We start from the raw sequence: 17824 nt of genomic DNA on the forward strand, positions 1-17824 counted from the left end.
CATATCGTGATATTTAATATATCTTTATCAAGAAAAATTATTAAAATATGATATAAACTTGGCCACCAAGGAAATTATAATGGCCACCGACACCAAACGATGCACAAATATCAACTTTCAGGACCCCGACACATTTACATTAAATCATTAAAATATCGTGATATTTAATATATCTTTATCACGAAAAACTATTAAAACGTGATAAAAACTTGGCCACCGCGAAAACTATAATGGCCAACAATACCGAACAATGCACAAATATCAACCTCCAGGACTCCGACATATTTACCAAAAATCATTAACATATCGTGATATTTAATATATCTTTATCAAGAAAAACTATTAAAATATGATAAAAACTTGGCCACCATGGAAACTATAACGGCCAACAAAACCAAACGGCGCAGAAATATCAAGCTCCAGGACCCTGACATATTTGCAAAAAATCATTAAAATATCGTGATATGTAATATATCTTTATCACGAAAAACTATTAAAAATATCATAAAAATAGGCCACCACGGAAACAATAATGGCCACCGACACCAAACGATGCACAAATATCAACTTTCAGGACCCCGACACATTTACATTAAATCATTAAAATATCATGATATTTAATATATCTTTATCACGAAAAACTATTAAAACATGATAAAAACTTGGCCACCGCGAAAACTATAATGGCCAACAATACCGAACAATGCACAAATATCAAGCTCCAGGACTCCGACATATTTACCAAAAATCATTAAAATATCGTGATATTTAATATATCTTTATCAAGAAAAACTATTATAATATGATACAAACTTGGCCACGAAGGAATTTATAATGGCCACCGACACCAAACATTGCACAAATATCAAACTTCAGGACACAGACATATTTACAAAAAATCATTAAAATATCGTGATATTTAATATATCTTCATCACGAAAAACTATTAAAATATCATAAAGATATATTAAATATTATGATATTTTAATAATTTTTTGTAAATATGTCGGGGTCCTCAAGGTTGATATTTGTGTATTTTTTGGTGTCGGTGGCCTATATAGGTTACGTGGTGGCCAAGTTTTAACATATTTTTAATAGTTTTCCGTGATAAAGATATATTAAATATCACGATATTTTAATGATTTTTTGTAAATATGTCGGGATCCTAGAGGTTGATATTTCTGCATTGTTAGGTATTGTTGGCCATTGTAGTTTCCGTGGTGGCCAAGCTTTTATCATATTTTTAGTAGTTTTTCGAGATAAAGATATATTAAATATTGCGATATTTTAATGATTTTTTGTAAATATGTCGGGGTCCTGGAATTTGATATTTTTGCATTGTTCAGCATTGTTGGCCATTATTGTTTCCGTGGTGGCCAAGTTTTTATCATATTATAATAGTTTTTCGTGATAAAAATATAATGTAACGATATTTTAATGATTTTTTGTAAATATGTCGGATTCCCTAAGGTTGATATTTGTGCGTCGTTTCGTGTTGGTGGCCATTATAGTTTCCGTGGTGGCCAAGTTTTTATCATATTTATAATAGTTTTTCGTGATAAAGATATATTAAGTATTACGATATTTTAATGAATTTTTGTAAATATGTCGGGGTCCTGGAGCTTGATATTTGTGCATTGTTCGGTATTGTTGGCCATTATAGTTTCCGTGGTGGCCAAGTTTTTATCATATATTAATAGTTTTTCGTGATAAGGATATATTAAATATCACGATATTTTAATGATTTTTGGTAAATATGTCGGTATTCTGAAGATTGATATATGTGAATTGGGTTCTGTCGGTGGCCATTACCGTTTCCGTAGTGGCCAAGTTTTTATCATATTTTAATAGTTTTTCGTGATAAAGATATATTAAATATCAAGATATTTTAATGATTTTTTGTAAGTATGTCGGGGTCGTGAAGGTTGATATTTGTGCGTCGTTTGGTGTTCGTGGCCATTATAGTTTACGTGGTGGCCAACTTTATATCATATTTTAATAGTTTTTCGTGATAAAGATATATTAAATATCACGATATTTTAATGATTTTTTGTAGATATATTGGGGTCCTGAAGGTTGATATTTGTGCATTGTTTGGTGTCGGTGGCCATTACAGTTTCCGTGCTGGCTAAGTTTTTATCATATTTTTAATAGTTTTCGTGATAAAGATATATTAAATATCACGATATTATAATAATTTTTTGTAAATATGTCGGGATCCTCAAGGTTGATATTTGTGCATCGTTTGGTGTTGGTGGCCATTATAGTTTCTGTGGTGGCCAAGTTTTTATCATATTTGTAATAGTTTTTCGTGATAAAGATATATTAAATATTACGATATTTTAATGATTTTTTGTAAATATGTCGGCGTCCTGAAGGTTGATATTTGTGCATCGTTTGGTGTCGGTGGACATTATAGTTTCTGTGGTGGCCAAGTTTTTATCATATTTTTAATAGTTTTTCGTGATAAAGATATATTAAATATCACGATATTTTAATGATTTTTTGTAGATATGTCGGGGTCCTTGATGTTAAAATTTGTACATCGTTTGGTGTCGGTGGCCATTATAGTTTCCGTGGTGGGCAAGTTTTTATCATATTTTTAATAGTTTTTCGTGATAAAGATATATTAAATATCACGATATTATAATGATTTTTAGTACATATGTCGGGGTCCTGGAGTTTGATATTTGTGCTTCGTTTGGTGTTGGTGGCCGTTATAGTTTCCGTGGTGGCCAAGTTTATATCATATTTTAATAGTTTTTCGTGATAAAGATATATTAAATATCACGATATTTTAATGATTTTTTGTAAATATGTCGGGGTCCTGGAGTTTGATATTTGCGCGTCGTTTTGTGTTGTTGGCCGTTACAGTTTCCGTGGTGGCCAAGTTTTTATCATATTTTTAATAGTTTTTCGTGATAAAGATATATTAAATATCACGATATTTTACTGATTTTTCGTAAATATGTCGGTGTCCTGAAGGTTGATATTTGTGCGTTGTTTGGTGTAGGTGGTTATTATAGTTTACGTGGTGGCCAAGTTTATATCATATCTTAATAGTTTTTCGTGATAAAGATATATTAAATATCACGATATTTTTATGATTTTTTGTAGATGTGTCGGTGTCCTGAAGGTTGATATGTGTGCATTGTTTGGTGTCGGTGGCCATTATAGTTTCCGTGGTGGCCAAGTTTTGATCATATTTTTAAAAGTTTTTCGTGATAAAGATATATTAAATATCACGATATTTTAATGATTTTTTTAATATGTCAGGTCCTGTGGCCAAGTTTTTATTACATTTTAATAGTTTTTCGTAATAAAGATATTTTAAATATCACGATATTTTAATGATCTTTTGTAAATATGTCGGGGTCCTCAAGGTTGATATTTGTGCATTATTTTGTGTCGGTGGCCATTATAGTGTTCGTGGTGGCCAAGTTTATATAATATTTTAATAGTTTTTCGTGATAAAGATATATTAAATATAACGATATTTTAATGATTTTTTGTAAATGTGTCGGTGTCCTGGAGGTTGATGTTATTGCATTGTTTGGTGTCTGTGGCCATTATAGTTTCCGTGGTGGCCAAGTTTTTATCATATTTTTCATAGTTTTTCGTGATAAAGATATATTAAATTCCACGATATTTTAATGATTTTTTGTAATATGTCCGGGTCCTGTAGGATGTTATATGTGCATTCTTTGGTTTCTGTAGCGATTATACTTTGCATGGTCACCAAGTTTTTATCACATTTTAATAGTTTTTCGTGATAAAGATATATTAAATATCACGATATTATAATGGTTTTTTGTAAATATGTCGGGGTTCTGAAGGTTGATATTTGTGCATCGTTTGGTGTCGGTGGCCATTATAGTTTCTGTGGTGGCCAAGATTTTATCATATTTTTAATTGTTTTTCGTGATAAAGATATATTAAATATCACGATATTTTAATGATTTTTTGTACATATGTCGGGGTTTTTGATGTTAATATTTGTACATCGTGTTTTGTCGGTGGCCATTACAGTTTCCGTGGTGGCCAAGTTTTTATCATATTTTTAATAGTTTTTCGTGATAAAGATATATTAAATATCACGATATTTTAATGATTTTCTGTAAATATGCGGTGTCCTTGAGGTTGATTTGTGTGCATCGTTTGGTGTTGGCCATTATAGTTTCCGTGGTGGCCACGTTTTTATGATATTTTTAATAGTTTTTCGTGATAAAGATATATTAAATTCCACGATATTTTAATGATTTTTCGTAAATATGTCGGTGTCCTGAAGGTTGATATTTGTGCATTGTTTGGTGTAGATGGCCATTATAGTGTTCGTGGTGGCCAAGTTTATATAATATTTTAATAGTTTTTCGTGATAAAGATATATTAAATATAACGATATTTTAATGATTTTTTGTAAATGTGTCGGTGTCCTGGAGGTTGATGTTATTGCATTGTTTGGTGTCTGTGGCCATTATAGTTTCCGTGGTGGCCAAGTTTTTATCATATTTTTCATAGTTTTTCGTGATAAAGATATATTAAATTCCACGATATTTTAATGATTTTTTGTAATATGTCGGGGTCCTGTAGGATGTTATATGTGCATTCTTTGGTTTCTGTAGCGATTATACTTTGCATGGTCACCAAGTTTTTATCACATTTTAATAGTTTTTCGTGATAAAGATATATTAAATATCACGATATTATAATGGTTTTTTGTAAATATGTCGGGGTTCTGAAGGTTGATATTTGTGCATCGTTTGGTGTCGGTGGCCATTATAGTTTCTGTGGTGGCCAAGATTTTATCATATTTTTAATTGTTTTTCGTGATAAAGATATATTAAATATCACGATATTTTAATGATTTTTTGTACATATGTCGGGGTTTTTGATGTTAATATTTGTACATCGTTTTTTGTCGGTGGCCATTACAGTTTCCGTGGTGGCCAAGTTTTTATCATATTTTTAATAGTTTTTCGTGATAAAGATATATTACATATCACGATATTTTAATGATTTTTTGTAAATGTGTCGGGGTTCTGAAGGTTAATATTTGTACATCGTTTGGTGTCGGTGGCCATTATAGTTTCCGTGGTGGGCAAGTTTTTATCATATTTTAAATAGTTTTTCGTGATAAAGATATATTAAATATCACGATATTCTAATGATTTTTTGTACATATGTCGGGGTCCTGGAGTTTGATATTTCTGCTTCTTTTGGTGTTGTTGGCCGTTATAGTTTCCGTGGTGGCCAAGTTTATATCATATTTTAATAGTTTTTCGCGATAAAGATATATTAAATATCACGATATTTTAATGATTTTTTTTAAATATGTCGGGGTCCTTTGGCCAAGGTTTCATCACGTTTTAATAGTTTTTCGTAATAAAGATATTTTAAATATCACGATATTTTAATGATCTTTTGTAAATGTGTCGGGGTCCTCAAGGTTGATATTTGTGCACTGTTTGGTGTCGGTGGCCATTATAGTTTCTGTGGTCGGCGTGTTTATCATATTTTTAATAGTTTTTCGTAATAAAGTTATATTAAATATCACGATATTTTAATGATTTTTTGTAAATATGCGGGGTCCTTGAGGTTGATTTTTGTGCATCGTTTGGTGTTGTTGGCCATTATAGTTTCCGTGGTGGCCACGTTTTTATGATATTTTTAATAGTTTTTCGTGATAAAGATATATTAAATGTCACGATATTTTAATGATTTTTCGTAAATATGTCGTTGTCCTGAAGGTTGATATTTGTGCATTTTTGCTGTAGATGGCCATTATAGTTTACGTGGTGGCCAAGTTTTTATCATATTTTTAATAGTTTTTCGTGATAAAGATATATTAAATTCCACGATATTTTAATGATTTTTTGTAAATATGTCGGGGTCCTGTAGGTTGCTATTTGTGCATTGTTTGGTTTCTGTGGCGATTATGCTTTCCATGGTCGCCAAGTTTTTATCACATTTTAATACTTTTTCGTGATAAAGATATTTTAAATATCACGATATTTTCATGATTTTTTGTAAATATATCGGGGCCCTGAAGGTTGATATTTGTGCATCGTTTGGTGTCGGTGGCCATTATAGTTTCCGTAGTGGCCAAGTTTATATCATATTTCAATGGTTTTTCGTGATAAAGATATATTAAATATCACGATATTTTAATCATTTTTTGTAAATATCTCGGGGTGCTGGAGTTTGATATTTGTGCGTCGTTTGGTGTTGTTGGTCGTTACAGTTTCTTTGCTGGCGAAGTTTTTATCATATTTTTAATAGTTTTTCGTGAAAAAGATATATTAAATATCACGATATTTTAATGTTTTTTTTTGTAAATATGTCGGGGTCCTGGAGATTGATATTTGTACATCGTTTGGTGTCAGTGGCCGTTATAGTTTCCGTGCTGGCCAAGTTTTTATCATATTTTTAATTGTTTTTCGTGATAAAGATATTTTAAATATCATGATATTTTAATGATTTTTTTGTACGTATGTGGGGTGTTGAAGACTGATATTTGTGCATTGTTTGGTGTCGTTGGCCGTTATAGTTTCCGCATTGGCAATGTTTTTATCATATTTTAATAGTTTTTCGTGATAAAGATATATTAAATATCACGATATTTTAATGATTTTTCGTAAATATGTCCTGAAGAGTGATATTTTTTCGTTGTTTGGTGTAGGTGGCCATTATAGTTTACGTGGTGGCCAAGTTTATATCATAATTTAATAGTTTTTCGTGATAAAGATATATTAAATATCACGATATTTTAATGATTTTTTGTAAATGTGTCGGTGTCCCGAAGGTTGATATTTGTGCATTGTTTGGTGTCGGTGGCCATTATAACTTCCGTGGTGGCCAAGTTTTTATCACATTTTTAATATTTTTTCGTGATAAAGATATATTAAATATCACGATATTTTAATGATTTTTTGTAAATATGTCGGGGTCCTGTGGCCAAGTATTTATCACATTTTAATAGTTTTTCGTAATAAAGATATTTTAGATATCACGATATTTTAATGATCTTTTGTAAATATGTCGTGGTCCTCAAGGTTGATATTTTTGCATCGTTTGGTGTCGGTGGCCATTATAGTTTCTGTGGTGGCCGTGTTTATCATATTTTTAATAGTTTTTCGTGGTAAAGATATATTAAATATCACGATATTTTAATGATTTTCTGTAAATATGCGGGGTCCTTGACGTTGATTTTTGTGCATCGTTTGGTGTTATTGGCCATTATAGTTTCCGTGGTGGCCACGTTTTTATGATATTTTTAATAGTTTTTCGTGATAAAGTTATTTAAATGTCACGATATTTTAATGATTTTTGGTAAATATGTCGGGGTCCTGAAGGTTGATATTTGTGCATCGTTTGGTGTCGGTGGCCATTATAGTTTCCGTGGTGGCCAATTTTTATGATATTTTTAATAGTTTTTCGTGATAAAGATATATTACATATCACGATATTTTAATGATTTTATGTAAATATGTCTGGGTCCTGGAGCTTGATATTTGTGCGTCGTTTGGTTTTGTTGGCCGTTATAGTTTCCGTGGTGGCCACGTTTTTATCATATTTTAATAGTTTTTCGTGATAAAGATATATTAAATATCACGATATTTCAATGATTTTTGGTAAACGTGTCGGTGTCGTGAAGGTTGATATTTGTGAAATGTTTGGTGTCGGTGGCCATTATAATTTCCTTGGTGGCCAAGTTTATATCATATTTTAATAGTTTTTCTTGATAAAGATATATTAAATATTACGATGTGTTAATGATTTTTGGTAAATATGTCGGGGTCCTGAAGGTTGATATTTGTGCATTGTGTTGTGTCGGTGACCATTATAGTTTCTGTGGTGGCCAAGTTTTTATCATATTTTAAGTTTTCCGTGATAAAGATATATTAAATATCACGATATTTTATTTATTTTTTGTAGATATATTGGGGTCCTGAAGGTTGATATTTGTGCATTGTTTGGTGTCGGTGGCCATTATAGTTTCCGTGGTGGCCAAGTTTTTATCATGTTTTTGATAGTTTTTCGTGATAAAGATATATTAAATATCACGATATTCTAATGATTTTTTGTACATATCTCGGGGTCCTGGAGTTTGATATTTGTGCTTCGTTTGGTGTTGTTGGCCGTTACAGTTTCCGTGGTGGCCAAGTTTTTATCATATTTTTAATAGTTTTTCGTGATAAAGATATTTTAAAAATCATGATATTTTAATGATTTTTTTGTACATATGTGGGGTGTTGAAGACTGATATTTGTGCATTGTTTGGTGTCGTTGGCCGTTATGGTTTCCGCGGTGGCCATGTTTTTATCATATTTTAATAGTTTTTCGTGATAAAGATATATTAAATATCACGATATTATAATGATTTTTTGTAAATATGTCGGGATCCTGAAGGTTGATATTTGTGCATCGTTTGGTGTTAGTGGACATTATAGTTTCTGTGGTGGCCAAGTTTTTATCATATTTTTAATAGTTTTTTGTGATAAAAATATATTAAATATCACGATATTTTAATATTTTTTTGTAGATATGTCGGGGTCCTTGATGTTAATATTTGTACATCTTTTGGTGTCGGTGGCCATTATAGTTTCCGTGGTGGCCAAGTTTTTATCATATTTTTAATAGTTTTTCGTGATAAAGATATATTAAATATCACGATATTTTAATGATTTTTTGTAAATATGTTGGGGTCCTGAAGGTTGATATTTGTGCATCGTTTGGTGTCGGTGGCCATTATAGTTTCTGTGGTGGGCAAGTTTTTATCATATTTTTAATAGTTTTTCGTTATAAAGATATATTAAATATCACGATATTTTAATGATTTTTTGTACATATGTCGGGGTTCTTGAGGTTTATTTTTTTGCATCGTTTGGTGTTGTTGGCCGTTATAGTTTCTGTGGTGGCCACGTTTTTATCATATTTTTAATAGTTTTTCGTGATAAAGATATATTAAATATCACGATATTTTAATGATTTTTTGTAGATATGTCGGGGTCCTTGATGTTAATATTTGTTCATCGTTTGGTGTCGGTGGCCATTATAGTTTCCGTGGTGGCCAATTTTTTATCATATTTTTAATAGTTTTTCGTGATAAAGATATATTAAATATCACGATATTTTAACGATTTTTTGTAAATATGTCGGGGTCCCGTAGGTTGATATTTGTGTTGATTTTGGTGTCGATAGCTGTTGTAGTTTTGCCGGTGGCCAGAGAAATGTGTTGGTCAGTAAATTAGACACACCCTGTTCCCACCAATGTTTGTAGTGATTGATCGATTGAGTTGGAGCTGCTGAAATGTTCATTCAATGAAAAGACCAAAATGATAGTAGTGAACAATCCGATGGTGCTTTTACCGAATGCGGTGCAGTGCGTTGACTTCAATCATATAGGTATGACATTGCAAAATTTTGAAAATCCATCAATGGTGCAATACAATACTAACCTGAACCAAACTAACCTTAATCGAAACCAAGTTCGAAATATCAATATGAGAGTAAAGTGTGAGCCCAATGTGAAAAGTAATGTTAGATTCACTTGTACCGGTAATGTAACCGAACCTAATCTTAGGAGCAACAAAAATAGTAATCGTACTACACTTAGGAAGCAGGTAATCATTAGATTTAATATTTCCCTCGAATTGGATTTCGTAGAAATTTCATAGATGGCAAAAATTCTCAAAATAGGAAACAAAGAACTGTAGAAGTAAATAACGCACAACACTGTATTCCGGTTTATGACTTTCAATGCAACTTAAACGAATTCGTTGGTCATGTAACTTAAGCTAAAGTTATGGCGTCCGATAAAATCATAGTCAATTGATTCTTGTTTTATTTCACTGTAAATATCGTTATGATTTCGTTTGTTATTCGTATTTTATTTGAATTCTACACAGATAATATAACTGTTTAATTCATTACGTACTAATGGAGATCCAGAATATGAATAATGCTTATCAAAGTTATGATAACTATGCTGATACTTAATATGATAATTTCTTTATGTGTGTTAGTTTTTATTATGTTGGTTATCTTGTTTTATTTTAAACATTGTCGATATTTCTTTTGTAGTTTGAACGTCGTTTGAGTCTATATAGGCCTATATATAATGTATTTGTTCCTTTCTCGTTCAAAGAATTATTATATGAATGTCATAATAACATCTTTTTCAAAACCTTCCTAATTATGCCCGATTGAATAATATAGATTGTGTTAACTTTCAATTTACAATAAGTATTAATGGCATCGAAATGAAGAAATTAATTAGAACCAAATAATAAATAACTAGTATACCTCATTTTGAATGTATTAATACCTTCTCTTTTCGTCGATGAATTTTATAAATAATTAAAATTAATTATGAAAATTAAAATAAATATGAAGATGATATTAATACCAAATGAATATGATATATAATTATATGAATTGTAATTTTTATGTATACGAGGGTCAAACAAAACTTAGATAATTATTATGTAATATTTAACGGTCTAGGGTTTTTTTAATTGTAAAAAAGGTCATATTGTTCGAGCGCCATTATATATAACAATATTGTGTATTCTACCTGTAATAATTTCTTGAATTTACGGGAATAGGTGCTATTGAAATATGCACAAGCTAGTTAGAAGAAGAAGAAAAAATATGAAAACAAATTAAATTAATTTCTTTTTTGATATTATTATTGATACCTTGTCGACATGATAATCTGATGATAAGTGTTATTGGTTGTCATAGAAACGAAAAACAATATATGGTACTTGTACCGATTATGGCCCGTGTCCCTAATATGGCCCACAGACAATATCTCTGCAGATTTACGTTGGTGCTACTAGATGACTATAAATTATGTCCTTATGACAAGCGTAAACATATTTGTGCGGCTCAGAGGACATAGTTTATATTGTCATCTAGTAGCACCAACGTAAATCTGCAGAGATATGGTGGGTGGGCCATATTAGAGACCCGAACTATAATCGGTACAAGTACCAGATAAGAGAAGATCAATTTTGTAGAATCAACATGCACAATTTAAATGGTGTAAATGTTTAATTCTTTACGTACTATAATAAAAAAGGTAATATCTAGATGGAGTGTTTAAGTGGATTTTAGTAAAAAGTAGTAGACTAGATTATAATTATTCGGACTGTGGGCTAAAGTGTAACACAGAAAATACAGAATAAGTACAGTGTTTACATTTTAATACAAACTATTCATTTATTTGTTAGGTAGAGGCCATACCCTCCCTTGTAAAGTCCATGGATGTACTTGTATTGCAATATGTTGTGTGTACTTGACAACCGAGAGTAGCAGAGCCATTTTAACGATACCATAGCCACTTAGCCGGGAGCTCCTCGAGCAGAGTGGCATATATTAATTACATGTATTAGGAGCAAGATTTAGTTATAGGGACCACAATACACTCGTTTGCTCTGGAGTCTAATATGCTGTTAAAATGGCACTGGAGAGTAGATTAGACTGGACAGTAGAGTAGACGGCACTAGCGCGGGGCCCCCTTAGGTGCGGGGTCCTATTTGGAGCAGTCGGTCCAATCGGCTTAAGGCTGGCCCTGCCTGCAAATATCGCAAAAATCCACCAAGCAGTTATAGGTCTAATTGCGTCACATGTTTATTTTTAGTTACTCAACACTGACGTTGACCATTGTGGCGTGTGTACTATGATTCAGAGGGGGGAGAGAGGATGTTTAGGTTGAATAGTGGCAAACTGTTGTGACACATGTGTATGTTTTTTTGTGACACATAAATTATGTATACGTGTTTCTAAACCATAACTTCGAGAGATAAGGTTTCATAGGAGAGACGAATAATGGAGTTCTATTAGCACAAACCCAGCACACAATGTCACGAACAAAATTTATAGATATGAATCTAAGCACAAATGGATTCAAATCACCTTTTGAAAGATATTACTAAAATTGATATTTCTGATAAATTCGTATACCTGTCAAATTGTGCAGAACAATGATGACGGATTACGAAAAAAAAAATGTCCACATGTTACCAGACACCTCTTTGCTAACAAAAGCTCACTGAAACGTTTCCATGACAATCAAAACCGACACAATAAATTCTAGGGTCCATGTTTCTCAATATGAGCACGTATTAATTATGAGGGTTAAAGGTTATTACCTCTTATGCGTGGGTTCCCTTGTTCGATCTCGGCTCGCGCCAAGTGGACTTCGTGGTGGACAAACATCGTGTACGTGTTTCCCCGCTGTTCTTCGCCCCCTTCCCACTCCCTTCATTCATTTCTCATCGTCACCATCTTCTTTGGCATAGGCCTACACGGCATAAGCGTACGATGAAAAACCGAAACATTTCATTTTCAAACGTTATTTCTTTGATATAATGTTTCAATCTAGATGAATTGATTGTAGGAAAACTCAAAGAACATAATATACCATATTGTGAATACAAATCAAATAATTCTTATATCTCGTTTGATTCATCTGTGTGTGCGGCAAAGTTGAGAACTAATTTCCTTGTTCACAAGTGACGTATGTAGCCTAGTCCGATGGAGTTACTGGTTTTACTTGATACTTTTTTCAAATACAAATTTTCAAGAAAATGTAAAGGGTATCCTGAACCAAATCAAAATTGTAATGGAATCAGTCTAGTACGTAGCTACTTTAAGTTGTGCACTGAGTAAAATTATTTAACATAGGATGAAACACTGAAGCATTTAGAGGCTGCAAACTTAAATTTCCCATAGGAAAATTATAACTCTAAGAATATCAAATAATAGGGTACATAATAAGAATATAAAATAATATCAAAAAGCATTAATTTAATACATGTTCAGCAGTTGGAAAACCAGAAAAGCGTCATGGGGCTAGAGTACATTTAGTTTTTCTTGCACGTTTCCTGCCTAAAGCATGGTTCTGTCTGCAACGCGTTCTTGCTACACCACGGTTAAGTTACGAGTAGGGTTGCCAATTCAACCCCTTTGTGGCTAGATCTGGCCACTTTGAGAACCTGGCTAGTCATAAATTTTCCAGAAAGCCACTAGTGGTTTTTCTAGTCATATGCTTTTTGCTATTTCTAGCCATTTTTTGAATTTAGCCACTATCTGGTATATTCTGTGTGTCATTTCGCAATTTTCCGAAGTTTGATGCGTGCTCTAAGTGGTAACATTCTAAACCCCACTGCTAGAATTGTTCCTGTAAAATATAGTATTGATCCCTACTATATCTTGATTACACAGCACAGAATGAGCTCAAAACCTGTAACATACCAGTAGACGTTTAGTAAATTTTCGGGGAAGACGTGTTTTAATAAATAACTCTTAAAAGAGATTCAAATCGACTTCCTGATAGTATAGACATCGTTCAGAAAATATCACTTTTCCAGTGTCAATAAGGATTTGAAATAATTGAAATAGTCTTAGTTGATTTAGCTTCAGCTATCGCTCTGAAATTTGAAGACGATATAGACAAAATTGAAAATCAGTGGCGAACATAAAATTTCATGAACTATGTAAATAAGTCCTCAATTGAAGAATTTTTACAAGAAATAAGTCGCTACACAGATGCTGAAGAGAATCTACTTTCAAAATTAGTTTCGCAGGTGTTATATATATATATATATATATATATATATATATATATATATATATATATATAATACTTACGCTTCCACATTTGAACGGGGAAATGAAGCATGAATTTAATCAGGTGAATAAAGTCAAAAACAGACTCGGGAACAGATTGAGTACGAGCACTTTCTTCAATTTTAATATTGAGATTTGGATTACGCCGTGTATAAAAATGTTATTTTCTATACGAAATTGCACCCACAGTTTAGCAATTAGTTGAAACAAAAGCAGCCCAGTTGAAACAACCGAGACAAAAGAAGCTTCGCCTCAACTTGAAGAAAATAATGATGATATTTATCTCTGTGACAGAAGTTTTGCTTTAATTTTAGAATTCTGATTTGTTTACTTTTGTCTCAGTGTGGAAGATTGCTTTTTTTTTTCTTGCCACTTCTGGACATTTTTAACTATTGATTTTAGCCACTTTTTCTCGCTAAGTTTTGGCAACACGCGAGTTCCAATACGCTAGGAAGCACAGCAAAACGCCACACCACTCACAAATCACTGTAACATCATACCGGTACTTCTTCGTGTGCGACAACTAAGCAGTTCAAATACCTGCCCAATAGCAATGACCTCATTTGATGGGCTGACTAACAACTAAGTCACCTACATGACAAAGACGTTTATTGGATTAAAACGTTCACGTGAGTGTATAGTTACCGCAGTCGGGTGAAGACTTCACTTAGGAACTAATATGTGCCCTATGCAAATATCCGTGTTTCAGAATTGTGGTACTTCCGCAACCATTTTTAGAGATATAGTTGGTGAGTACTTCAAATTATATACTTCTAGCCAAACTCTTCACCTGAGTACAGCAGGTCCCATAGTTTAGGAGCTATGGACCTTTAAAGTTCATTTTTTCATGTTTTCGCCATCCTATAACTTCGAAAGGAAGCATTTGTGCATCCGGGTTGGTCTATACTTTTTGTCTTATCTTTGTTTTAGGAATCACCTCCCAAACGTTGTCGGTGTTGTTTTGAAACACCCTATATATATATATATATATATATATATATATATATATATATATATATATATATATATATATATATATATATAATGCTGGTATGTGTGAGTTTCTGGTTACGTCACTGGTCTCCACACTCCACACACTCCCTCTCTCTTATGCTACTATACCCTCTACCACGTCCCTCATAATATGTTCCTTCTCAACCAATGTATGATCTGTCAGGAAAGTAAATGTACACCTATTTTTCGAGTCTGGCATTCCTGCGCTCCATCCGTGGAGAGTATGAGAATTAAATCAATCAAATGTTTACTGAGGGGCAAAAAGAAAAGCTTAATCTGAATAAGACATTGCAGAGGGGCACAAGCTGTGAATACGAATAGTGCATTGTGTAAATAAAGGACGACACCGAAAGAGAAAGCCAGAAACAGCTGTTAAACTTACAAAAAAAGGAGTAAAAATTGTCGAAGTGGGAACATAAAACACAAATACAACAAATACGCCGACAACTAAACGGTCACCATGCCGTGATCTTGGTGTAGTGGTTAAGGTGCTGGCTTACAAATGCAGAGTACGCAAGTTCGAATCCTCGGCAACGACATTTTTGAAAATTTTTGTTAATAATACATACAACTCATGAGAGATGGTAAAAGAGGTCGTATTTAGTTTTTCGTAGCAATTATTATTGGTAATGTTTAGTACTGATAATACTTTGTCTTTGCGTATTGCTTTTATTCTTTTCTTCATTTCAAAAGAGAAGAATATCCGAACAAATGCCACCAAAATTCCTCATATTTTGAATGTAAACGCCATTCGCAATTAGTAAAGAATAAAAATTGAACGTTCCGATATAGCTGCAAAAAGTAAAAAGAAAAACATGGAAGTAGACCATACTCATGGTTATTAAAAATACAATTTCTACATGCCTTACACCTCCCGACCACGTTTCTACGTTAGCAAGTAAGAGGTTTGTGTTTAGGTCAGGCTGGTCAATACGTTTTGCAAAGGGGCCCGGTTTAGCTCTGACGCACCACAGGTGCGAGAAGGGAGCAAAACACTTTTTCTCTCTCCCTCTGTGTGTCTATTTATCTATCTATCTGTATATATATAACGCTATTTGTGAATGCCATAACCACCCTAATTTTCAGCGGATTGAGACGAAACTTGGCACAAACATTAATTGTTGAAATATCTTGATGAGTTCGTTAACCAGAATAATCAGATGAAAATGTTCAAAATGACGGCCCTTCAAACTCTCAAAAATTTCCAAGGGAACCAAATTTCGCCCATAAATAGGTATTTAGAAAGTTTGAATAACTTTTCCTCTTTTACTGAAATATTTGTGTGCAGAGACTTATTGAAATATTGGACCCGATTAATCGCATAAAGCATGTTCACGCCCTTTCGCTACGGTCAGGCTTTTTTTTTTTTTTTTGCAGGAGAGGGTTATTTTCGTATCGGAACAAGATGATTGTTAGTGATGATATGAAATTACACATTGAAAGCGAAGTAACTTGTGAAACGTGTTATTTGAAAGAATAATATAATAAATGTGCTTTCCCCTAACACAGAGAACTGTAAATCATGTATTTCGAGTTCGGGGGCGCGAAGGGCGAGGAGTGTTACTTGATTTGATTTGCTTTTTAGTAACACATTGCATTGCAAATAAAGGTAGGCAACATTAGTGGTAAGTAAAATAATAATAATAACAATAATAATAATAATAATAATAATAATAATAATAATAATAATAATAATAAAAATAATAATAATAATAATAATAATAATAATAAAAATAATAGGTATTGTTTGAGGCAAGGCAATATCTTCCTCAATTCTTCTTCAAACGTAATAATTGTAACGCCATAACTCCCTTACAACCAAATATGAGCAATTTATATCGAGAGAACGGGAAACTGTTGAATGATGGGAGCAACGTTGGACAGTATGCACTCATAGTAATCAGAAAAATGAGCGATTTCAATGCAAAATGAACGAAGAGTCATTGTCATGGGTAGTCATGGAGCCACGGCAGAGCCCTCTTTAGGCAAAATGTCGATAACTTATATCGAGAGAACAGGAGGTGATAGTGAGATGGGACAACCGTTGGACACCGTGGACCCATAAGGCGCATCGAAAAAATTAGGGGGGCGGGCGCCAGCCAGCCGTACTTATTTCCACATAATAATATAAAATTATATTGTCGAAATAGACACACGAGTTAGCTAGTAATATTTCATATTATTATTATTATTATTATTATTATTATTATTATTATTATTATTATTATTATTATTATTAATATTATTATTATCGACAGCGTCTTTTCATTACGTGTGCATGTTTGACATGAAGCCAAAGAGAAGATCCATCATTCGTAGAAAGAATAAGAGTAGTCAGTTACTTTAACTGTGAACGACAGCGAAAAATACGAAAAGAGTGATTACCTGTAGCCAGGGGCGGATCCAGGGGGGGAGATCGGGGTGATAGCGCCCCCAGAAGAGGGAAATTTTTTCATTTTTTATATATATATATATATATAAAACCCATCTCAAAGTTTGGAGCCCTCAAAAGTAACAGTATGACAAACCCCCCCCCCCAGAAGTCGGTCCTGGATCCGCCCCTGCCTGTAGCGAAAAGAAACAATACTTTCTCTCAAATGGATAAAAAATCAAGCCGAGATAGATTCGAACTCGCATGGACGGCGCGAACAGCCAGATCCTTGTCCATTTTTTTTCTTTAACTGACTCACCGAACGTGTTTCAGTAACTTACTTATTGCTAATTTTACTTGCTTCACTCGTTTAACTTGCTTTTTCTAATAACTTATAACGACAGGGACACGAACACAGAAACATCGAGGACAGTTAAAAATCATAGATACTCTCCCGCCGGGAATCGAACCCGGGACACCATACACCAAAGGCGCACGTGCTAGCCACTAGACCAGCAGGGAGGGCACTGCTCACGCTCTGTGTCGTTAGGGATTACGACCACTGTATTGCCAGCTATCACTTCTGTGGGTTGTATACTATGATCACATGTTTCTTCTTTGCTGGAAGAGTTAAACCTACATTCTATGTAATACATGAGGTATTTAGACCTACATGCTCTTCATATAATGTAATAAAAGGGTCATGCTGGGAAGAAGAAAAAGAACATTCCTTGGACAAAACGGAAACTATTGGCATCAGAAATATTTATCTACGAGGCATGCGCAGTAATATATTTCAGA

This window comes from Thermobia domestica, chromosome 2, assembly GCF_964235325.1.
Source record: "Thermobia domestica chromosome 2, izTheDome1.hap1.1, whole genome shotgun sequence".
NCBI classification, from domain to species: domain Eukaryota; kingdom Metazoa; phylum Arthropoda; class Insecta; order Zygentoma; family Lepismatidae; genus Thermobia; species Thermobia domestica.